Source organism: Netta rufina, assembly GCF_964035555.1.
Source record: "Netta rufina genome assembly, chromosome: 2".
Classification (NCBI taxonomy): Eukaryota; Metazoa; Chordata; class Aves; order Anseriformes; family Anatidae; genus Netta; species Netta rufina.
The window spans coordinates 94,734,002-94,758,593 of NC_140124.1; the positions used below are offsets into that span (position 1 = coordinate 94,734,002).

Sequence of the window (24,592 nt, forward strand, 5' to 3'; positions counted from 1 at the left end):
CAACAATAAGTCAATCCTTTTCATAAATGAAGCAACTCATCTACCACAGCAGAAGTTTATGCTACTTGTATGTTGTCATGACACTTTGGGTAGGTCATACGTTTTTTCTTCCAGATCTCAGAAGCACTTTAGATATCAATGCGTAAGGTTGAAAATTTATTTCCTAACAGGTTTGTCTTTGATATTAATTCAATAATTCAATAATTGCCATTTATACAATGAAAGTGTTTTTGGAGCAAGTTACGGATGGGATTTTATGTTTCTTAGCACAAAGAGCAAACAAAGTTATTAATACCAAAACTGGCATAATGATCTGAAATTTTGGACAATCCATTTAATCTTTCACTTTCTCAGTTCAGCACCCCCTAAATGCAACAATTATTCTTTATTTAATATATGTTGGAGGTACTCTCTTTGGCTTGGGAGTGAGAAAGTTTCAATAAAAGATATATTTTACATATAGATAGATAGATGATGTCCTAAAATAGATAAAATATTTCTGCATTCTCTGGGGGCAGGGGAGGTGTTAAAAGGTATTATTTTCATTATTTTATAACAAGATGAACACTAAAATGTGTTGTGATAATTCTTTTCATACTTATAAAACTCCTATCAAAAGTGCAGGATTTTGTTCTTTTAATTTATTTTTATTTATTTATTTTTTCAGTCAACTGAATGATGACACAGATAATAGAGCAGTTCCTGATACGATGAAATGCAGCTTGCTTCTGATCAAGTATTGTCCATGCTTGGGAAGGATTAGAATATTTAGCATTTCAAGTCAGGATTAGCTGTAGAAGCTGTCTTCATCCTCAGGAAACAAAGACAGCGACTGTTGGTTGAAAGAAAGATGTCAAAAAGTCAGCATAGATAATACATATAAATTTCCTCTTACCATCTTTTCAGAAACTGACTAGCCTATGAATGTATGACAGCACTACTCCTATTTAGATTAAATTATTTGCTTACAGTGCACAAGCAGGCACTGGAGATTACTTTATTTAAAAAGAATGAAGAGATCTGTTGACTGTAGTTCACAGCGTTGATGACTCTGCTGCCTCTTTATTTTATTTCCTTCTTGGTTATTTCAGTCACATGAGGATTGAATTCTACCATGCTTTGAACTTGTTTTTCTCCTTCCTAAAGCCAGCGAAACACCTGGCAGGATTGATTTCTATGCCACATGTAATGAAAATGCTAGAACAAAAGTAGAAGAGGAGTGGAGCAGTTAATGGCCAGCCGTTTTGTATTCCAGTACACCATCTCAACATTTCTCACCTTCCTTCCTGATCAGCATTCCCCAACATTGACTAGCCTTCTTTCTTCCTCCCATTTCAGTGTTCAGCCACACAAAGAAATAGGTCCATTTTTAAGTGCACATACAGATTAATAGAATTTACATCTCCAAAACAGGTGTTGAAGTTCCTATTTCTCCATCTCTTCTCTTCCAGTTGACAACTATGCATAAAGTTGTAGGGTGCAGAAGGAGGTTGCAGTTTCTGTCATGCACTCTTTTACCACTTTAGGTAAAAAAGTTTTAAACACTGCTGTGCTCCAGCAGTTTAGGGCAATCAGGAGGAAGATGCAGGTTCACGTTTAATGAGGTGGAAGAGAGTTTGGAACCCATCTCTGCTACATCTTGATAGATGAGTTAAGATGGGAGGAGGGAAGAGGAAAAGGACTCCTCCCCTTCCTATCCATAAGGCGTGTTTTACAGAGGGACAGGCACTGACTTCTTAAGCAGCATTACCAGGTCAGGCCTAACAAGTGAGCCAACTGGGATCCATTTTATGATAAAGCTGATCATAAGACAGATAAATGAGTGTCCTGAGATGCCATGCATGCAAGTAGCTGCAGAAGTAGTGGTGTGTACTGGAGATTTTTGCAGGAGGAAACTGATGTGTCACAGGGATCTGATGTCTAGAAACATATACCAGTGATACCAAAATGATGGACATGCATCCCTGAAACCCAGCACTCCTGTCCCCTTTGTAATTGCAGCCTAGAGCATCTTTGTGACAGTCTTCTCCGCCTTAATTGTTCCGTTTTGTTGTCTTTGGTCCTGTTGAGAATAGTCTCATAAAATGTCCTCTATCTAGCACATTTAAAAGAATTGCCTGCTATTTATTCCCATGTCTATATACCCATTTCCTCTTCATTTTCTAATGGCTGTGTTTGAGATGGGTTTGAATTTTCATGATAGATATAAATAGGATTTGCTTTGTATTCTTATCTATTCTCCTCCAAGGAAATTGCCTTTAATTATTATTTAAGGTTCAACTCTAGTTACTGCTAAAACGAACTTCTGCTTCTAGCTTTAGGACTGAGAACTGAGCTGCAAATAAACATGAACTGAAATAATTAAAACAATTACTACCTTTGGTTATTTTACCGTTAATCTGTGCAGCCTTTATAGTTTCAGAATAATAATGTCCAAATTCTTTTTAGCTAAAGTCATTTTTTAGCTGGGATTCATGCCTTCTCAGTACTAAAATCTAGCTCTTGCTTGAGGCAGTCATTTTAATTTGTAAAGAAATTTCTTCCTTAAACTTTGTCCCCATATGACATTTGACCAGTTTACGGGTGGATGGCTGAAATAGTGCGTTACTAACAGTTTATTAGCTTCAGTTAACATTTATCCCCTTCATTATTATACATTCAGTTGTCTTTTTATGATTTGAAGTCCATCATTATACCCTGCCAAGCCGTGTTTCAGATGGGTTGAATGCACACATAGTTTAGAGAGTTGTGAAGTTAAACAGTCTTAGCTTGTTTGGCCTGGGGAGCCCTGGGTGCTTGTAAGCAATTATTACGAGTTTTCTGTAGTCTTACTATTACAATCTTCTCTCAGACATCTATTTACCTTTCCCACACACCACAAGTAAAGAATTGCTTGTTGCTCAGCCTCCCACAGTGCACAGGCAATGCTGCCTCTCTAGCACTCAGGTTTTCTCAGCGTTGTCGCAACCTGGCTGTTCAGTTCTCACCTCCACAAACAGAGAGTAAGAAAATCATAAACAGTGAATGCTCCCACCAGAACCAGGGAGGCAAATTCCAAGGATGCAAGGAACTAAATTAACCTGCTACTTAGGAACAAGTAGCTACTTTGGAACAAGCTCCTTTGGACAGAAGATGGAGAGTGGCCAGGGTACCAGGAGAAGAGATCGTGGCAGCAGAGGCATTGGTTGTGAGTTAGCAGCATTTGTTGCATGGCAGTTCTGTTCATGGAAAGCCAGCCATAACCAAAGCACTGCAAGAACACACAATAATCTGAATTTTTAACTGCTTAGATGCTTCATAGGCACCTAAGTGCAAATTAACATTCTCACAAACTCCGGTATAGTTTCCACTTCTCTTTGCAGAACTTCTGAAATCCTAGTTGTTACACTTTCCAGATGCCCAATTGCCATTTCTAGTGGTGAACAGCATAAGCTATGGGCTCCTCCACCTCTGTCAGGGTTCACAACCTAAGCAGCACTCCTTCATCTTATCTTCTGTTTTCACTCTTGGATCACGTTGTCTGAATTAGATGACTCAAAACAGAGATCACAACAGTGGTAGCCTCCTTTCTATAGTATTCTGTGGGAATATAAAATACACAGTTATAATTTTTTCTTCTGCCTTATATTTCATTTCTTGCAAGAATACCCTGACCTTTCTGCTTGTATGAACAGGAGCTGAAAATACCACATCATGGCATTCTCTTTAACCAAGTGATGAGTTTTTATGCATCCTTACCTGGCAGTGTTCTCCTTCACTGCACTGTTCATAGACAAAATAAGCATCAGATCTTTAGGTTCTAACATACTAGGTCCTTTCTGTGAACATCACCTATAGTCCCTCCTCCCAAGGACATTGGAATTTATGACAGATTGAGCATGGAAAGCAAAAGAAGTGGCTTTGATTTTGAATCTGTTATTGAAATTTCTCTCCATAAATTGAGCATACTTTCAATGCTACAGGTACATACTCACTGAAGGTCCCTCAAGAGTTTAATTGTAATTATAGAATTTATTTTTGAAGACTTATTTTTTAATTGGAAATCAAGTTTTTGTTGCCTGACTGAAAGCTGCTCTCATTTATGTAAGTGTGTAGTAGCTCCACTCAAGCCACCGGAGCTGTATCAGGGCTGCTGAGAACAGTATCATCTTGAAAACAGTATAAACTTATTAGAATAACTATTTGATCTTATAAACGAATTCAGCAAGCTAAAATCGCCCTTCATCTAAAGCACATAATTACATTAGGGTTAAGTTAATTGATTTATTTGATGGTTATATCCTGGAGCCTGCCAGGATCCTGGGAGTACCTCTCTACTGCCTTGCTTGCTTCTTGGGATGAAAGTGATGGGACTGAAAGAAATGTGCAAGTTGCAAATGCAAATGTGCCGCCACCCACTTCTCTGTTATTTATTGCTGTTTACATAGCAGCTCAGGTTTGTGTGACATATCAGGCAAGTAAAGCGTCAGGTTGCTGCCTGACAGGATAGGAAGCCTGATTGTTCACCACCTGGCTTAGGCATTACGGCTTCCACAAAATGAAGGTAATACGTGCGTAAGCTGATATTAAATTTGAAATTTTCATTCACTTACGCTCCCTTAAATTTGTGGTTTATGCTGTCTCTCCATAGAGGTATACCAGTATAAAAGGTGCATGCTGTACCAGCTGTGCTCCTGGAACAGGAAGCAGACAACAGGAATGTTTGCTGTTGTGACTGCATAGGGCAGGAATGATAGCTTGCAATTGTGGTATCCTTTTCAGGAGTGACATTTAGAAAGTCAAAATGCAGATGAGAAAGGAGTGAAAATCTGCAAGGAAGATCATCTTCTTTCCCATACCTCTCCTATTATGTTGTATTTGTGTATATGTTTCCTTTTTACCCATTCTGCAGTTTTTAATCCTACTTGAATCTCTTGGTTTTTAAAAGTTTTTCAAGGACTCCCAGCTTTCTGGTGTAACAGAATGCTTGGTCATCAATTCATAACTACTAGATGTACAATGCATCAATTCTAGTCCCTTTAATTTTGTTTTAGCCTTCAGCGTACAGGCAGTCTTATGTCTGTTTTACCTATCTTCATGTCACTATGAACACTGGCTGGATATCAGGCTTCTTCATGTAACTGTATTCATCCTTTAGGCTTTCCCAACAGTAAAGCATCTTTGTAAAAGAGGGAGAAAAAGAGGGAGGGAGACACATATTTTATCTATTAAAAACAAAAAATAAAAATAAAAAAAATAAATAAAAACATTGGAACAGTAAAAATATTGAAGAACAGCTGGGACTTGGACCTTATTAAACCCTTGCATCTATCAATCAAACCAACTGATTCTAAGCAATCAGGCTCCATTAGCTCCATTTGGTGCAGAACTTGGTTAAACAGAGTGAGATGATATAAATCATAAAAGTCAATCTGTTTGTTAAAACTCTTACTTCTGGTAGATGATATGGTAATTTTCATTGAAAATTGAATTATAGAAAGTTATATGAATGTGGCTAAACACAACCTGGGAAATTGTTCTGACTAGAATATATTCTGTATCTTGGGAGAAAAGTAAAACATCCTGAAATCTAGCAGTTGCTATGGAAATGCTTAAATTAAATGTAAAGCATGCATAAATTTTCAATATACCCAGCACCTGGGGAATTGGGGACATATGTTAGGGGAAAAGCCATATACATGAACGCTAAGCAGAAGACAAGACATGGCATTTTTTGTGCAAACCTGTATATGAAATGTTCCACTGGCATATCTAAAATTCATTTTGAATGCAGACTAAAGCCCACACTTGAAGACCAAAGTATTTTTATGTAAACTTCAGGACAAGCCAGAGACTTGGGCACGAGCTACTTGTAACACCAACTATTCTATCTTCCCTTGAAGAAGATAGAGCAAGGAAGTGTGGAGCAGAGGGGAGAAAATGACCTCCAGAGGTACCCTTCAACCTCATCTATTCCATGATTCTCTGATGATGGGCTATCTTTAGTTGGGTATGTCCTGAATTCCTGATGGGAATGTCATGTTGCCCTTCCTACAGTCTTTTGACTGAGCTACCGGTGTCCTTCAGAAGACATAGATATAAAGTTGCACTTTGCATGTTACTCCAAAAATTGCCAGTTACATCACAAGGCATTCTTTTGGATGTAATAATAAATTTTGTGGGCCCGTGGTTTTACTGGGTGCTAGTAAAGGATAGTATTAGGATTCTATTGTTGTTGTTGGCTGTGTAACATCTGTGCATTTGAAGGAGAAGATGTCACACTGTGGCTTCTCTACTGATCATCTTCAATAAGTCCTGGACTTGTTGCACATGTACAGGTGTACCTTTACATACTACAGTATCATAAGTGAGTGCTTGTATGCAACGCCTCTGAGGAACTACAAAGAATTACTGGGGTTTTCTATTACAGGACATAGGTACATGTACATAGGAGCTTGTGTCATAAATCAGGCTTACCATATAAGATCCTATGCTGTCACTATTTAACATAAATTTAAATTCACATCTAGAGTGATGATGTAGTTAAAAAAAAGTCTTCCAGGTTTCTGTGTGTGGTAGTGCTACCATGGCAAATGTCTAACCAGTCTGAAGACTGCGATTTACAGAAACATTTTGATTCTCTACCTGCTTGAAAGACAGCGTTTGTTGGGTGGTTAGGTTTTCTGTCTTGATCTTGTTGTTAAATTATATTTAGGCATTGTAATGCAAATTGAAAGAGGAATTTTGAATTTTCAGCTTGAAGCTTGTGAAATGTTAATTTCCTAAAAAATAAAAAAATAAAAGCCATGTAAGAGAAATGTCAAATGATGCCAAAGCCACACATACACACATGCACATTTAATAATGCAAGGTATTTGGTTTAATATAGTTCCTGACTTCAGGAAGTGGCTTCCCTCCCCAGGGAACTTTGTGTTTGTCTGCATCAGTTTTAATTAGGGAATGCTCTTCTGGAATGGTTCTCAAAGGTGAAGAGGTTGTCTCACTTTCAGTGAAACTTAGTTGGAAGATATGTTTCAAAACTTCACCCAATCTGCTCCATCCACTAATGGTTGTTCAGCCCACAGGACTTCATTTCAATAGCTATACCCAAACCAGGATGTGATATAGGTGTTAATTCAAAGCAGTTGCACTTGTAGGAATGTTATCAAGCTTGATTTCATGAAAGATCAGAGGTGTAACCCTGACTCCCCTAAAGTGAAGAATAATATTCCCATTCACTTTGGTGAAGGCATATTATACCCTGAGTAGGTACTCTCCCTGCCTTGGCAGCTGGATGACAGGAATGAACTACAGCAATCGATTTTTAGATACTGCCACTGGCTCCAAAGTTATAATGTACTCTGAATTGTACTTATCTGTGGACCTAGAAAAAGACACCTCTTTTCACCCTCTAGTAAAGACCATTAACCCTGCTGGACAGTCACATTAATGCATAGCTTTAATAACATCATAGCCTGTTTGTTTGTAGTTGTCCATACGCACAAAAGTAATTTATCTGCTGACACAGCCTGCACCTGCCTGTCCTTTAAAGCCATTTTTAAACACTATGTTGCACAGATGTGAGTCCTTATCATCTGTTGATAAGTGACATGCTGATGGTATATATAGAAAAGTGTATTGTCATGCCCTTCATCTGTGCATTTTTTATTTCTACTTGTATTGTTTTAGTTAGATAATTTTGGAATCCTAAGGTTTGAAGATGGCCATTCACAAGTGCAAATAATCCCACATCCTGTTCCAGGAGATGCCAGTGAAGACACTGCTATGTCTATAAAGACAAGTGTTTGATCAGAGAATTTCGGGTATATATTTATATTCATAATCCACCATGTAAAATATTCTGGCAAGAAATCCAGAAGCAACTAATGGTTCCTGGTGGATTTGATTTCTGTCTATAATCTACATGCTATATCTTCATGAACCCATGGCATAGGCAAATGATTTTAACCATAGAACTAAACATTACTGGATTCTTTTGAGACTGTTTTGGCAAACATAGACCCTATTAAAGAGAGAAGCAGAAATCACATTTGTGAAAATGTGTTGGGAATAAAAATTAAACTATTGCATCTGCATTATGAGAATACATTTTTTTGTCTTTTAATTAATATATATATATATATTTGCACAGTCAATATGGATGAGAGTGTATTGGAGGCATCTCTTATTGCTTATCACAAGAGGCTGTGGTCTTCAGGTTTGATTTGATTCACATGCAAACAATTCCTGTCTGAATGTTTAGATTCACAGATATGTGACTCAATCCAAATTGCATACTGTGACTATTATATTTGGTACTGTAGATGAAAGCAGTGCATGTTTACACTACGTTGTAAATGAAAACCTTTGATTTAGTCATAATTAGAAGATAGAATAATCAAAATGCCACAGAGTTTATTATTTTGGGGGAAAAAAAAAAAAGAATTATTTAAAGAACAATAAGAAGTTAATATGCCTCCATAAACATTTAAATGCACCAGGCCAGATTGTGACAGTTTGTTCATACAGCACTAAGGTACTATTTAACATGCAAATCAGGTAATGCAGACTATCTGCCTTTGAAACACTAGATTTAGATATCCATCCTAATTTTTGGTTATACTTTATTCCACATGTTGCCCTAATTACTACAGTGAGAATTATTTGTGGAATAGGGTCCTATTTAACTGAGGAAGGTTATCACATAGGCTGTATGTAAGGAATGTGTTCATGTAACTTTTAACTCTAATCAGTCCAGGTGAAAAAATGAAAATGTAATATTCCAGAAATTTAAAATAAGAATTCATGGAAAAAAAAAAAAAAAGTGCAATTGTATGCACACTAACCATGCCAGTTATTCACTCTATGCAATATGTAATTCTTGGAGTTTTAACATGTTAGCTAAATCAAAATCTACTCTTCTTTTTTTTACTTTTTTCATCCCACTGATATCCCGGCCCTGCTCAGTGGAAGATAAACAAGTCTATGCATAGCTGTCATTCTTCCCTGGATAGGAACACTGGATAGGTGTTTTTTTTTTTTTCAAGCGTTGGATTTATTTATTTATTTTCAGCTGATGGTGTTTTTGTTAAGTCAACATCAGGACAATGTATCTATATTTTGCCTAGATAGGAGTTCCTGTTTCTAAAAGAGTAATATGGTTTCTTATTCTTGTAGAGGTGAATTTTGTAGCCATCAATCATCTTCTAAGAATGTATGGTGGTTTTTTTCTTGTTGTTGTTGTTGTCTTTTCATTTCGAACCAGTAATTGCTATTGTTTAATGTGTTGTATTGAATGCCTGATGTGTTCATAAAATAATGTCAAGGTGATTATGGGAACATCAGGGCTTGTTGCCATGGAAGTACACATTTACCTACACAAACACATCTCAGAAAGAAAAATCACTTTTAAAATCATTCTTCAAAAGATAAAATGGATTTGTTAATACAGTTAGAACAAAATCCTGTTCTGTCAGATAGAAAAATAGTGATTGAGTGACAGAAAGAATTAGTCTATATTTGTTGATTATAGATTTAAACTGGGGGACCATGTATAGGATTGTTGCAGAGTCAGTTCATACCCCACTAGTTGCTGCAGACAGTGGCAGAAGGAGATGCTATTTAGAAGGAGCATGTGGCATGCGAACCTGGCCCCTTTCTCATTTATCCCCTCCTCCCTTTCTGCTTAGCTATGACAGGCAAGAGGGAATATTCTCACCACCATTCCCCTTCTCCACTATCTTCTTGAATGAAAATACTCCGATGTTTCGGTCTTCTTGAGGTTTCAGATTTTTTAGAAATTGAAAAATATAATTAGATCCTGATGCTCTGTGAGATCTCAGCATTTCTCCCAAGGTTTATTTCCATCTTTGATGGCTCCTATTTCATCTTCTGAACAATTTACTGAGTGTTTGCTTCACTGTACAGAGGATCAACTGATCAAGAATGGTCATCACTGATACTTCAAGCCTTGGATGAGCCACGAATGCAAGCTCTAGCTTCAGTTTCTCTTTGGTAATGAAAGCTTCTTCTAGCAGAAGAGCTAACATGTCTCACTTTGCCGCTAACGTCTCACTTTGCCAAGTGTCATTGTCTGGCTCTTGCTGGGGCTGCTCCATATATTCCCAGTATAAGCTTAGTCTGGGGAAGATCATCTAAAAGCCCTGTAGTGGACCATTCTGCATTTTCCTTAGCTTCTTGATGCACATCAGTAAAACCGAGATTTCCCAAGGCTATGCAGGTCCTGTTTAATATTACCAGGCCAGTCGGGCTGGTCCTGCTCCAAGGAAGCCCTCTAGCACTGCAGTCCAGTACAAAGTACCAGAAGGTTGCAACTCCTGCCTTTCCTAAACTCTTGTTACCTTAGGGGCGATACAGTGACAGCATAATAACGGCTCAAGTAGCTCAAATAGAAGAGGTTTTGTCCTGAAATGTGTGACAGGCTACTGGCAGTAGGTGGAAACTGCAAAGGAGGTGAATGCTACTCAGATAAACCTAGCTGACACCAGCTGTCACCCTTCAGAAATCTGCTGCTTTTTCTGAACGGAAGCATTTCTGCCCTAGTGCTGATATTGCCTATCTGTCTGTGCTTATCTAGTCCTTTGCCTGTCTTTCAATGAGCGGTAAGACACTGTATGGAAGAACAAAGACACTGATCCACTCACTGTTTCTTTTCAATGCCTTGATCTCGAAAATGGAAACTTAGGTGCAAATGTAAACTGTCAGTGGCTGTGCTGTGCAAAATTTTTTGAGTGCTTTGATGTCAGCTCTAGAAGGGTTCCAGAAGAATTATACTTTTTCATCTGTTACAATGTAATAGGCATTCCTAAAACATTAATGGGAGAAATTACAAAATTTCTAAATACAGCTTATTAAAAAAGTATGGACAGAGGATGGTGGGAGCACTTTATCTCAGAAATAACCATCTCAATGAATTCTTCAAGGCTTGTCAAGACTGCAGGCTTTGCCACCAATACTGTATCCTGAAACAGTTTTTTTTTAACTGACTTTTTGCACATTTGTAGTAGGAAGATGCTTTTAGGTAAGATAACGTGTATCTACCAAGACAACTTAGAGTTCGCATGACAAGAGACAGAATGTATAGCTATAGATACACACTGTACATTTAGCTATAGAAAAAAAATGTCTAAAAACACATCAGAGAACTGAAAATGAGCCATTTTGTCTTGACTGGATCTTTTAATAAAAGGAGTCAATGAAGCATAATCTTATGAATAAGCAGATGAACTACTTTTGTCAAGAAGATATAGGAATTGCAGTACATAATGGTAGAATAAGTTCTGAGTTATCTGCTTGTACTAGATATGTATCAAACATGCTTCAAAAGCTGAGGAAAATCAACCACATGATATAGAGTCTAACAATGTAAAAAACAATTTATGGAAATATAAAATTGATTTTATGGTTTCTGGGTTTTATTCCAGACTGTTTTGCTTCCTCACCAACTGAAATTCTTCTGTAGTATACCAGAGCAAAGGACCTGCAACATTTACAGTGTTTGGTAGCCTTGTGTTATATTAAATCTGTTTTGACAGCTGCTGAAAGAAGATAAATTATTTAAGAAAAATGTTGCATAAATGTTTTACTGAACTTAGAGAAAGTAAGAATTCCCAGGACTATCTGCTTTGCTCTGGATAACGTCAACAGAAGTGGCAACACTGAAATAGCTATTCGTAGAAGAAAGACGTAATGGAAAAATCAAAAACCTCCATATCTGCTATTCTTTTTATGTTTTGGGAGCATGTAACTTTCAAGGTAGTTTAGTGTAACTATTATTGGTTCTTACACATGCTAACTACTCCTATCAAATCAGGAGAAATACTGGGTAAATACGATTTGAGGATTGTCTGTTATCTTTCCTATATCTTTTAAATTACCTTAACTTCTGTCTATTTGTTTGATAACTTTATATAGGCGAAAAGATAAATTTTATGGCATTTTTGGTTTCATATATATAGTTATGTCTAAGTTGCCAAAAATTATTTCCTGGTTTGAAGCTGTTGAGCTAATGTGATGTCTGAATGCTTAAGCAGTGTAAACTTGAAATTGGAGGGTAAAGGCACCAGGGCAAGTACAACCAGCATAGTGTGCCCAGCCCCACTCTTCAGAATTAAGGAAGCAGATTAGAGGTGGTCCAAAGAAGATACATAAGACATATTAAGGAATGGTAGAATATGTCTGTAGTGAGGAAAAAAAAAAAAATAGGACTTCAGTATTTGGCTTGTCACTTATTACCACTTCAATTTAGTAGGCAAAATATAGTAAGAACTCAGAGAACCTGACACTAAATTCATTTTATAAATGAGGGGCAAAATTATAGCCAATTTTTTTTTGCAGTCAAAAGAATTGACATTAGGACAACTTTGAAAGGGTTATATAGGTTTGCCACCACTAAGCGTTCATGTTTTTGTTTCATTGGTTGGTTGGTTTTGTTTTTAGAGGTGTTTCACTTCAAACAGAAGTTAATGCAGTGGAAATCTACATCCAGCGTTTTGTTGAAGATGAGACAGTTATCAAAATAATCTCATTTAACTGCAATGCTGATATGAGCATGGAATTCTGTAAGACTCCTTTCAGACTCCCTTTTTAAGGCAGGAAAAGCATTGTTTAAGTAAGATTCCAAGAGTAATTTTACCTTGCTCTGGGCTATGTCATTCACAGCAGAAACAGGCCTCCCATTAAAATCAAGGTACACTTTGTGTGCTTGTGTACTGTAAAACAAAGGCCTCCACTTAATACAACAGTTTCTGAATTATTGCTTAGTACAGTCATGAGAATTGCAGCAAAATCCTCCAGTAGTGGGTTGATGGGCTATCATCTAACCATTTTGGAGAGTATAAAAGAATAGGTGAAGAAATTAAAATTTCTTTCCTGGTGAGAAATAATCCCTTGTATTTGCCACAGCCCAGAAACTAAATATTTATCAGTGCTTGCATAGAGGGATAGTGGTGTCAACTGATATTTGCTTCTGAAAATGTCATACAATTTTATGCTTATCTCTTCTCCCACACCTTATACGTATGTTTTAAATGCTCGTAAGAAAGGGATTTTCACTTCCTGCATGAGACGACATCCATTTGTTGTCATTGGCACTGTAATGCAAATAACCATGGTAATAAATATTAGCAAAATATGTAAATCAAAGAAATAAAGCACTAAAAAGAAAATGTAATATGATTATAGAGGCATTATTGTTGTCCTTCTTGTCCTAAATAGCTGGTCACATTCAAGAACCTCAGAATTGTTCTTGCTGGGAGGAACACCCTGCTGATAGATTCTTAGCTTCTGGGTGCTTATCCAGCTCATTTACAGGAAAAGTGCTAAGTCCTGTTTCTCTAAGTGCCACAATAAAGCAGTAAGCCACATCCCCACACACAACTGAAAACCTTCCTGCTAGCAAATCCTCAGCAAAAAAAAAAAAAAGACTGTGCCTTGGTTGTTTTTAGGACCACCCTAACAGTTTGGCTGTCCTCTGCATATTTGTTTTCCTGTTCTCCTTTCTGCATTTTCCATACTTTCACATTAACGCTGTCTGTTTCCATTACTGTAAGCAAGGAGGTAATGAATGACTCCAGCCACCACAAAGGGTGGCTGGCACGGTATCAGCAGAGCAGGAAATCTAGTTAGGAAAGGAAAATTCTTAAAAGAACATGCAAATTCAGCTTGCCACCCACAGTGCTGGGCAGCTTCACAGAAAGGGAGGGAATATTATTCTTCCTTAGTTTGTGAAGCTGATACCACCAAGTGCATATCTCTGGAGGAGTCTATGCAGATCAGGAGGGTCTAGGTATTAGCAAAGGTCTTCATTCCTCTAAACTACTTCTTTTCCAAACCTTGGCCTTTTGCCCTCCCTTCAAAGAAAAACACATGTTCTACTGCTGACAATGCTTTATGAAATCTTTGTAACACATCCCACTGTACATACTCCAACACATTTCATTATCCAGTCCCTAGATATATAATTGGGGCAACATTCTCTGAGGAAATAATACGATGTAAAATTTATATTGAGTAGATCACTGAGTGCAGAGTAGGAAGTCTTAGTCATAGTTCTTTGAAACATTTCATAATACAAGAGAATTTTGTCTTTTCCCTTTCATTGTCAATCTGTATTTGTTTGCAGGTATTGCAGTGGGTTATTGGTGGTGTTGTTGTTGGTGGTTCTTTACTTGGTCCACTTTATTATTTGTATTTTACCTTAATACTTATGAAATTGCTTTTTGAGAGCCCAGAGTTTCCCGGATGTTTCTTGGTATTTTTATTAATATCATCCCCTAATCCAAGCAGTTTTCTTTATAAAAAATGAAGTACCACAACACTAAAATAAAAATCATTAGGTAAAGTGATGTTATAAAAATGTGCTGCTGGGAGATTTTTCTTTACAAGTAAATGCACAGGCACATTCACAATACAAGAGCTTTTAAATAGCTTTTCTGGCATGTTATTAACTTTCAATCACACTAACATACAGAATATCTGATTGCTGTTTTAAGGAATTATTTGTACAAGAGGCAGATGGGGAACTAGAAAGTAGATTTGTTTTAAAGATAGTACAGTGTGGCTATCATTGCAACTGCAATACCAGACCTTATTGTTTTGCGGTGGTAGTAATTACAGTGGTTATCCCTAACATGCTTTTTATTATTTTCTGTCTGTCTGCCTTTCTATCTTCATTCCCATCTACTTGTAAAGTTAGACCTGGGTTCTGTATTTGTGGCAAGTTGAGTGGTATAAAATAACTACATTAATATCCTTCAAACTACAGAATGTGTTAGGACTTTTTTCCTTGGCTTTTATGGTACATCTTTTTCAAGTTTTAGAAAACTGAAAGAAAGATGTTTTCTTTAACTTAAAGAAGTAAGACACAATAAGCTGGGTTCTTCTCAGCTTTCCTGGGCAATTTGCTTAACCTTCATATCACTCCCTGTCTTCTGCTACAGAAATAAGGTAACATCTCTCTTTCTGATAGTGGTCTGAGCAGTACTTCATTGTTCTGGTACAAAGTGAGTAAATTCACAGATTGGCAGCTAGAGTAGTTGTAACTCTTTTATACTTTTTAAAAATTACTTTTCACCTCAGAAGCAGCATTCCTAAATTTTTGATCCTTATGAGAAGGTTTTCTATTCAGATGGTGACTGGTAATGCATGCTATCTTGTTGAAGCTGTATTTATAGTCATCAGTTGTAAATATTTTTAGACAAACATAAAGAACTACCTGATTGTAAGCTTATAAAATTTAAACCCTATGAAAAAGTAAAATAAATATAAATTCAAGTCTAAAAGCAGTTTACCCCTGGGATCTGCATGAGTGAGCATCAAGTATGCACAGCGGACGCAGTGTCAATTGTGGTTGTTCAGAACTTTGTCCTCACCATCTCCTGAGGTCAGATTCTTTATGTTTCACACTTCTCACACATGAGTCATGGAGTCTCTAGGCATAAGGACAGTTATTTAGTCTAGAGAGTGATTTTATGGATAGAAAAATGTATTCCTATGCTGGAAAACAGTCTTATTACATCAAAGAGTTGTTTGCTTGTCTGCTGGACCTGCTTGCTGTTCACAAACAGTGAAGGATTGGTGGGAGATGTTGTGGCAGGGAGCTGTCTTGGGCAGAGTGACCAAGACATGGTAGAGTTCTCTATTCTGGGTGAAGTCAGAAGGGTTGTCAGTAAAACTGCTATATTGGACTTCCAGAGCACAGACTTTGAACAATTGTTCAGGACACTGGTAGGGAGGGTCCCTTGGGAGTCAGTCCTGAAGGGCAAAGGGGTCCAAAAAAGGCTGGACACTCCTCAAGAAGGAAGTCTTAAAGGCTCAGGAGCAGCCTGTCCCTGCATGCCATAAGACGAGCCAGCATGGAAGAAGACCAGCATGGCTGAATGGGAAACTTTTGCTGTGTATTCGAGAGAATGAGAGTTTATGACCAGTGGAAGAAGGGGCAAGCAACTCGGGGAGATTACAAGGAAGTTTCCAGGATATGAAGAGAAAAAATCAGGAAGGCCAAAGCCCAGCACGAGTTCAACCTGGCCACTATGGTAAAGGATAACAAAAAATGTTTTTATAAATATATTAATAGAAAGAGGAGGGACAAAGAGAATCTCCATTCTTTACTGAATGCAGGGTGGAATATGACTACAGCAGATAAAAAAACAGCTGAGGTTATCAACACCTTCTTTGCATCTGTCTTCACTAGCCAGACTTCTTATCCTCAGGGTACTCATCCTGCTAATCTAGAAGTCTGGGACGAGGAGCAGAAGCACCCCACCCTGGAGAGACCTGCTGCTCCATCTGGACTCACAAGTCCATGGGGCCAAATGGGATCCACCCAAGGGTCCTGAAGGAGCTGGAGGTGGTGATTGCCAAGCTGCTTTCCATCATCTATCACTGGTCATGGTCATCCAGAGAAGTCCCAGATGACTGGAGACTTGCTAATGTGACAGCCATCTATAAGAAAGGTCATAAGGACAAGCCAGGGAACTACAGGCCTGTCAGCCTGACTTCGGTGCCAGGAAAGGTGATAGAACAGGTCATCTTGAGTGCAATCATGCAATTTATGCAGGACCGCCAGGGGATCAGGCCCAGTCAGCATGGCTTCATGAAAGGCAAGTCCTGCCTTACCAACTTCATCTCCTTCTATGACTGGGTGACACACCTGCTGGATGAGGGAAAGCCTGTTGACATAGTCCACCTAGACTTCAGCAAGACCTTTGACATGGTCTCCCACAGTATTGTCCTGGAGAACATGGCAGCCCATGGCTTGGACAGGTACACTCTTTTTTTGGGTAAAAAAATGGCTGGACGGCTGGGCCCAGAGAGTGGTGGTGAACGGAGTGAAATCCAGTTGGCGACCAGTCACCAGTGGTGTTCCCCAGGGGTTGGTGTTGGGGCCCATACTCTTTAAAATCTTTATTGATGACTTGTGTGAGGGAATTGAGTACACACTATGTAGGTTTGCAGACAACTTCATGTTGGGGGGAAGTGTTGATGTGTCAGAGAGTAGTAAGGCCCTGCAGAGATACCTGGGCAGGTTGGATTGATGGGCAGAGGCCGATGGGATGAGGCTTAACATGGCTAATTGCTGGATCCTGCACTTTGGCCACAACAACCCCATGAAGTGCTACAGGCTTGGGGAAGAGTGGCTCAAAAGCTGTGTAGAGGAAAAGAATCTGGAGGTGCTGATTGATACTCACCTGAATATGAATGCCCAGGTGGCCAAGAAGGCCAACGGCATCCTGGCTTGGATCAGGAATAGTGTAGTCAGCAGGACCAGGGAGGTGATTGTCCTACTGTACTCTGCTCTGGTGAGGCTGCAACCAGAGTAGCGTGTTCAGCTTTAGGCCCCTCACTACAAGGAGGACATTGACCTTGGAACATGTCCAGAGAAGGGCTATGAAGCTGGTGAAGGGCCTGGAACACAAGTCCTATCAGGATCAGCAGAGGAAACTGGGGTTGTTTAGTCTGGAGAAGAGGAGGCTTAGGGGAGACCTTGTTGCTCTCTACAACTACCTGAAAGGAAGTTGTGGAGACCTGGGGGTTGGCTTCTTCTCATACATAACCAGCAATAGGACTAGAGGGAATGGTTGTGCCAGAGGAGGTTTAGGTTAGAATTTAGGAGACATTACTTCTCAGAAATAGCAGTCAGGCATTGGAACAGGTTGCCCAGGGAGGTGGTGGCGTCACCGTCCCTGGGAGTGTTCTAGGAAAGGTCAGACCTGGCACTTAGGGACATGTTTTAGTGGGTGACATTGGTAGTGATGGTTGGACCAGGTGATCTTGAAGGTTTCTTCCAACCTTAACGATTCTACGATTCTATGATGATTCAAAATAGTACTGTGTAAACGATTACAGATGGCTAATTTCTTATATTAGGACTGAGTTGCTGTATCTGAGTAATTTTCTGTTATTAGAAATAGCACTGTGTGGTAGGTACCATCCTATTCTTTATTATTATTATTTATATTGCAAAACAGCCATTTTGGTATGTGGTAATTTCCGTGTGCACCTACCTGTTTACACCAGAAAGCAGGGGTGCAAAGCATACATGGGGATTAGGGCTGAAGACACATCTTGCTTCTGTTCTTTTTGATAAAGAATAGAATGAAATTACCTCAAAAACACTGTTAAAAATAAACCGAGGGCACAGGATGGGAGGTGGAGGGCAGCCCCTATGACCAAGGGGCAGCCTTTCTCTCTGGCAAGCCAAAAGGCCAGGGGGAGCCAGCCCCAGAAAAGGGGCCCTCAGCCCTCCTGACCTTTCTCTTTCTTCCACAGGAGGGCATCTTCTAGGCAGCTCCCAACACAGCTGCCTGGGCCACTTGTGGGCCACTCATGCTGGCCATCACAGAGGCTTACTGAGGTCACGGTGGCCACCATTGCCCCACCTTTGCTCCGGGCCTCCTCTGGAGAAGAGGAGGCTCAGGGAAGACCTTATTGCTCTCTACAACTACCTGAAAGGAGGGTGTTGGGAGCTGGCAGTCGGCCTCTTCTCACAGATAATAAGTGACAGAACTAGAGGGAATAGCCTCAAGTTGCTCCAGGGGAGATTTAGGTTGGAAATTAGGAGACATTTCTTCTCAGAAAAAGTAGTTAGGCATTGGAATGAGTTGCCCAGGGAAGTGGTGGAGTCACCGTCCCTGGGGTTGTTCAAGGAAGGGTTGGACGTAGTGCTTAGGGACACGGTTTAGTGGGTAATAGTGGTGATAGGATGATGTTTGGACCAGATAATCTTGAAGGTCTCTTCCAACCTTGGTGATTCCATGATTCTGCGATTTTCTATTTTAGTATCAAATTGTCCCAAGACTCTAGAATAAATAAAAATACATGAAGAAAAAGTCTTTAAATCAGTGTTTTGGATCAGTAGACAGTTACAGAAATGACTGACATTCTCAATTAATCTTGAAGAGAAATGAAATTGGTCACTGGACTGCAAGAATCCAGTAACAGATTTTTAGTCAGCTGAGCTACTAGGTAACATATGGTGTTTAACAGCGTATCTGAATACAGTCTTAGCTATGGACAAAGAAAAGTATGCTTTTATGTTAGGCTGATTACCAAATTTTTAGTTGGAAGAGTCTAGGTGAGCTACCCTAGCATAGTATTGCATTTGCTATTTTGCATTCATGGGAGCTGTGACTTCACCAAGTAAAAAAACATAGAAAACAAAGAAGATCAATTTCCTGGCAAATCTCCTTTTCACATCCAAGTTGTTTTGGCCTAAAAATATCCTCAAATCATTAAGTAATTGAAAAGTAGACAGTCTCTGTTCCTTCTTTTTCTCTTTTTCATCAGTAATTGAGAGCCTGGGTAAAATATACTGCATATAAAACCTGCTTAAATTATTTTCTGAAACACCTTTCCATATGGATATGCAGTTTAGCACAGAGGAGGGTCTGCTATAATGTGCAAGTAAATGTTATTTTTTTACAACATTTATAATGAAAACTAACTATAATTATGCTTGCAAAAATGTGAATTTAAAAAAGAAGTAAGGGCAATCTTCTAATTTAGCAAAGTCTGGATTTTTAGATAAGGAATCACATTTGGTCTCCATATAAGTGCCAAATTTAAAATGCCAGAGATGTCTAATTCATGATGCAGAAGAATATACAGATAGCATACAGTCATTATATATCCCACAGACTGTGGGATGGCATATGAAGACCATTTTAATGGTGTGCCAAAAGAGTATGAACCCATATATTTCCTACATGATGGGAACTGCACAGTTCATTTTAAACCTAGTAAACAGAAGCTGGAACTATTTACCTTATGTTTCACATCCATCTTTAGAAAGGCTTCTAATTTTCTTACTGATAAAACTACAGCTGTAGAAAAGACAAAATATGCTGGAAATCTATAATACATTTTCTTATAAAGCTTGGTAAGATCCTCCACCCCATGAGTTGTGGTATGCAGCAGCACCAGAACTCTGTAAATAAGGATTATCTGCTATTCTTGCAACATGATCTGGAGATATGTCCCTGAGAAGGTCAAGACCTTTTGGGTACTGTGTGGTGGCACAGTGTGAAAAGAAACCTTTTAACTATATGAAATGCCCCGAGGAGCCCAGAACCTTTCTCCTTTTAAGTCTTAAGAGACTCCTTTAAGTCCTATAGAGAAAAACTGGCATTAAAGGTTCAAAATCTGTAAATAATATATTTGTCGTAATATATATTTCTTCCCATTTTGCAGGTTCTTTTCCAAATAGATTTTAGCTAGTACAATAGCCCCTACAGTGAAAAATAAATAGTAGTTCTAGATGAAAAAGGTGAAAAAGATGAAAACATGAACAGTCTTTATATAGATCAACTAACATCATGCCTACGTGGTACAGGTGCCTCAGGGTGGTTTGCCCTATCTTTCCACACCTCAGCCCGAGACAAGGAGAGCTGGCCACCACACCACTTACGTTTTTGCCACTGAAACTGCACTTTCTCTTGATTCTCATTGTGACTGTTTGTTGTTGTTGTTGTTTGTTTGTTTTTGATGTGATATGGGAGTATGCGAGGCACTCAGCAGTTTCTGTCATTGCCCCTGCCCTGGTCTCTCTTGCAAATTTTCCTGCTGTTTCCAGATGGTTTTAATCTTTACTTCTCCATCTGGCAGTAACCATTTAAGTCCTTTCTCACCTACCATGAAGAAGATCTGCCAGACCACCAACAGACTGAAGAGCAAAGAAAATAAAAAGGCAACCAAATTACAGAGGTGACAAATAACAATTTGAACATGCATGGAAAGCATGTATAATCATTGTGTAGGTTTATCTGTTTACTGGCTTGAGTTGCTCCCTAGACCTAGCAGATCTGATGTAAAACAAGCATTTACTGGAGATGATACACAACTCCTGTATGAAGTGAATGGATTAAACTGTTTATGTTCAACTGCTGAAAACACTCCAGAAATTGATGTCAATGTCAGAAACCTTATTAGGTTTCAGAGGAGGTAGGAAAGCTTCAGCCTAATCACAAGATAGGAGGTCTTCAGGCTTTTGAGAATGACATCTGAAGGGCATTTAGATTGTTTTCTATAAAAGGAAAGGGCAAATTTCCAGTACATATATAATCACTGGTAGCATTTATGTTGTCATCCTCTCTAAAGCAGTAAAAAAGTGCACAAATGGTGGATGATTAGAGAGGTCACTGAAGTGCTCCATTCAGCTGTAATTGTGGAGTTTTTAAAAATTCTTTTGACATCAGAAAATATCATGTTTTTTTAACTCAGCTTTTTGCTATGATTAGTTAATTCATGCAAAATCAGTGAAGAAACAGAATGGCAAATTAAAAGCAGTAAACCAGGAATGTCATTTTGCACTAGTGATAAGTAATCAGCAAAGTAAGTTCAGTGTAAAATTACTGCTGCCTTCCAACACTTAACTCCAAATGCACAAATGCTCAACAAAATTTTGTTTAATATGCTACCACCTTGCAGATCTGGAAAGAAGTGCTGTCCCACGTACAAAATTGCTGATGCTGCAGAGTATTCTCCCTTTTCCTGCTCCCCTTGGAACACTTCACAAGACTTTCTTATCTCACATGGAAGATGTGGATACACTGCATTATTTAATTAACATATTTTTTAAATTATCATGGCCTTATAAAATCTGGCTATCTTCCTATTAGGGAAATGATGCGAATCCGTTCTCTCTAATAGGATTTCAAAACAAGTTATGTTTTCCAGCTCATCATTTTTCTGCCTGAGTTTTTCAGTTTTGAGTAATGAATGGACATATGCTTTACAATTTTGAAGCAAATTTGCAATAGAAAATAACTACATAGTGGAAATAAAAGAGTTATCTGCAACTGACCAAACAGGAGTTCAGCATTTCAGAAATACCTTTCAAAATAAGAAATAATTCCAATTACTTTTACTTTGTTAAAAGTGGTGGAATGTGTCAGTCAAAGCATGAGGGGTGGGTTTCAATCCAGGGACAAGGGAAACAAAGCACATGGCATAATTGATTGCACCAAGTGGAAGTTTACATTGTTTGTAAACCTCTTCATTTCATAAAAGTATGAAACTGGAAATATATGATAGAAAGGACATAGAGCTGGGGAACTGAGGGGACAGTCCTGTGGCAACTCCCCAGTGTGAAGATGTACTGGGTCTGGCTGGAATGTTAACTTTCCCGGCAGCAGCCCATACAGTGCCGTACTCTGTACTTGTAGCTGGAACAGCAGTGTTATCACACCAGTGTTGTGTCTACTGCTGAGCAGCAGTGGCACAGCATTGGGCCTTTCTCTAACCCTCCTAGGGGGTGGGCAAAAAAGTGAGGAGAGAAACATCACTAGGGCAGCTGACCTAAACCAATCAAAGGGATATTCCATACCATGTGGTGTCACACTCAGCAATAAAAGGTGGAAACAGGAAGAAGAGGGGAGGGGTGGGCTCTCGTTGAGAAGACGTCGGTCCTCCTCTCGAACACCGGCTGCGTGCGTTGAGGCCTTGCTTCAAGGACGTGGTCAATCATCGCTCATTTGTGGGAAGTAGAGAGTAATTTCTTTCCTCTGCACTTCCATATCGCTTTCATTTATTTTGTTTGTTTGTTTTCCTCCCTTTTTCCCCTTTCCCTTTTATTTCCCTTTAGTTAAATTGTTTAGTTCATGGTAGTCTTTATTTAATTATTATAATTATTTCCCTTTAATTAAATTATCCTTATCTCAACCCGTGAGTTGTTCTTTGCTTTACTTCTCCCCCTCCTTATCTAAAGGAGGGGGAGTGAGAGAGCGGTTGTGGGGTTTAGCTGCCCAGCACGGTAAAACCACCACAGAAGAAAATGTCATTCTGATGACCACAATTTACCTTAAATTTTATGTAATTTCCATAATTCCAGACCATGAGGAATGGCATATGGTAATATAAAGATTAAAAACAACAATAACAAAACTAAAACTTTATATTAATCTCAGACATAATTCAGAATTTCAGAAAAAAAATGTGTCTGTAATACAGGTCTGTTCACATGTAAATTACATATTTAGAGCTATATTTGATCAACTTATCACGCAGACTTCATTCCATACTAGTCAGAAAGGATGTTGAACATAGGAAGTTTTAACAGAAATTTTAGGATTGGACTTTTATCATTGATCAAGGAGAACTGGGTAGCTGTACTGATCCCCAGACCAGCATATGCAGCATCTGAAATGTTGTACTGCCACTTCATGTTGTCACTCATTTGAGTTCTGTGGTCAATGATTATTTGCTTTCCATCAGCAGCTGTTAGGGTGGAGTCATAAGCTCTCAGGGACAGTAAATATTGCCTTCCTGATTTCTATTTTATTTTAGGAGATATTCTTTACAAAGATCTTTATTCTTCTGTTCAGGGTTTCTACAGAAGTTCAGGATAAGAATAGGTTTTAAATGTTATTGTGTTGCCTACTGCAGGATTTGTAAGGAAATTTATGAATCCTGTGACTGTGCAGTGCACAGCACAAGGCTGTTTGTTCTTTTATCCCTATGTCTATATCTTTATTTGTTACATTTTACTTTTTCTTTTTCTTTTCTTTTTTTTTTTTTTTTACTCTATATAAGGTCAGGAGCAATGCCTCACATCCAAAAAGTTTGATGGAGGAAACAAATGAGCATTAATGTTGTTACCACTAAAGTCTATGGCAGAATTCACACTAGCATTCAAAGCAGCAAGTATAAGCTCTAGCAAATTACTCAGACCTCTCTAAAGTCCTTCACCTACAATTCTGTGTTTCAGTTGGTGGAAATATGATTTTTTCCTTAACTTATGTAATAATTATTATTCTCCTGCATGAGACATTTTACACATGTTTTTTGTCACAAAGGGAAATTGTGAAGCCTACAGGGACAACCAGGAACAGAAAGTTATGTTTGGGTTGATCTCACTTTAGCTGAAGATCAGATCCAGTGTTTCAAAGCAGAAAGCAAAAATAGCTTTCAGGATTTCAGAGTATTCTGTAAAGCAACACTGAATAATAGCACACACAGCTCTGAATTGCCAAAAGGAACATTCTCTGGTACCTAACAAAAACAGCATCTCTTAGAATCACATATAAGAAGCACCTTGTGTTCTTAAATGATATACACCATTAAAAAGCAGTTTCACTATAACTGTTGTTTTTTTTAAAAAAAAAAATTATTATTATTATTTGTTGGGGGGTATTATTATTTTTTTATTTTTGATGTAAAAATGGAGGGGTTCTTGCAGGTTTCTCTGGGCATTAATTATGACTTTTCCCTCATTCAAACAGTCGTGGTAGTCTGCAATTCCTTTTGATTCTGTGCTTTTATACACTGTGCTTTCCAAAATGCTACAAAACTTCCAGCCATATTAAATTTTGCACAGGTTTGCTCCATTTTTTTGATGATTTATACTCCCTTCTAAGCTACTGCTGCAGTTTCCATAGTAAATGGTCTTTGATTTAGCTCATGGTTATCATTGAGAAAACATCTGAAACACAGCAGTGTTTCATACATTGTTTATCAGCCATTTGCCAGTAACACAAGAACCACAGGTGAAAGGAAGGATGACTTCAAGTACATTTATTTTCATGGCTGTGCATTCAAGCTGTTTGCCTTGTAAAAAAAAATAGATGTCCTGAAGCTGATAAATGTGACTGACACT

The 24,592-nt window shown here is 38.4% G+C and overlaps 1 protein-coding gene across 1 annotated transcript in view; it reads left to right on the forward strand.

Annotated features, from left to right (window-relative positions):
• The window catches only part of GABBR2 (gamma-aminobutyric acid type B receptor subunit 2), a gene marked incomplete at both ends in the record, with an annotated part of 491,928 nt that overhangs the window by 431,106 nt on the left and 36,230 nt on the right, over window positions 1-24,592 (forward strand). The gene's annotated exons all lie outside the window — the stretch shown is intronic.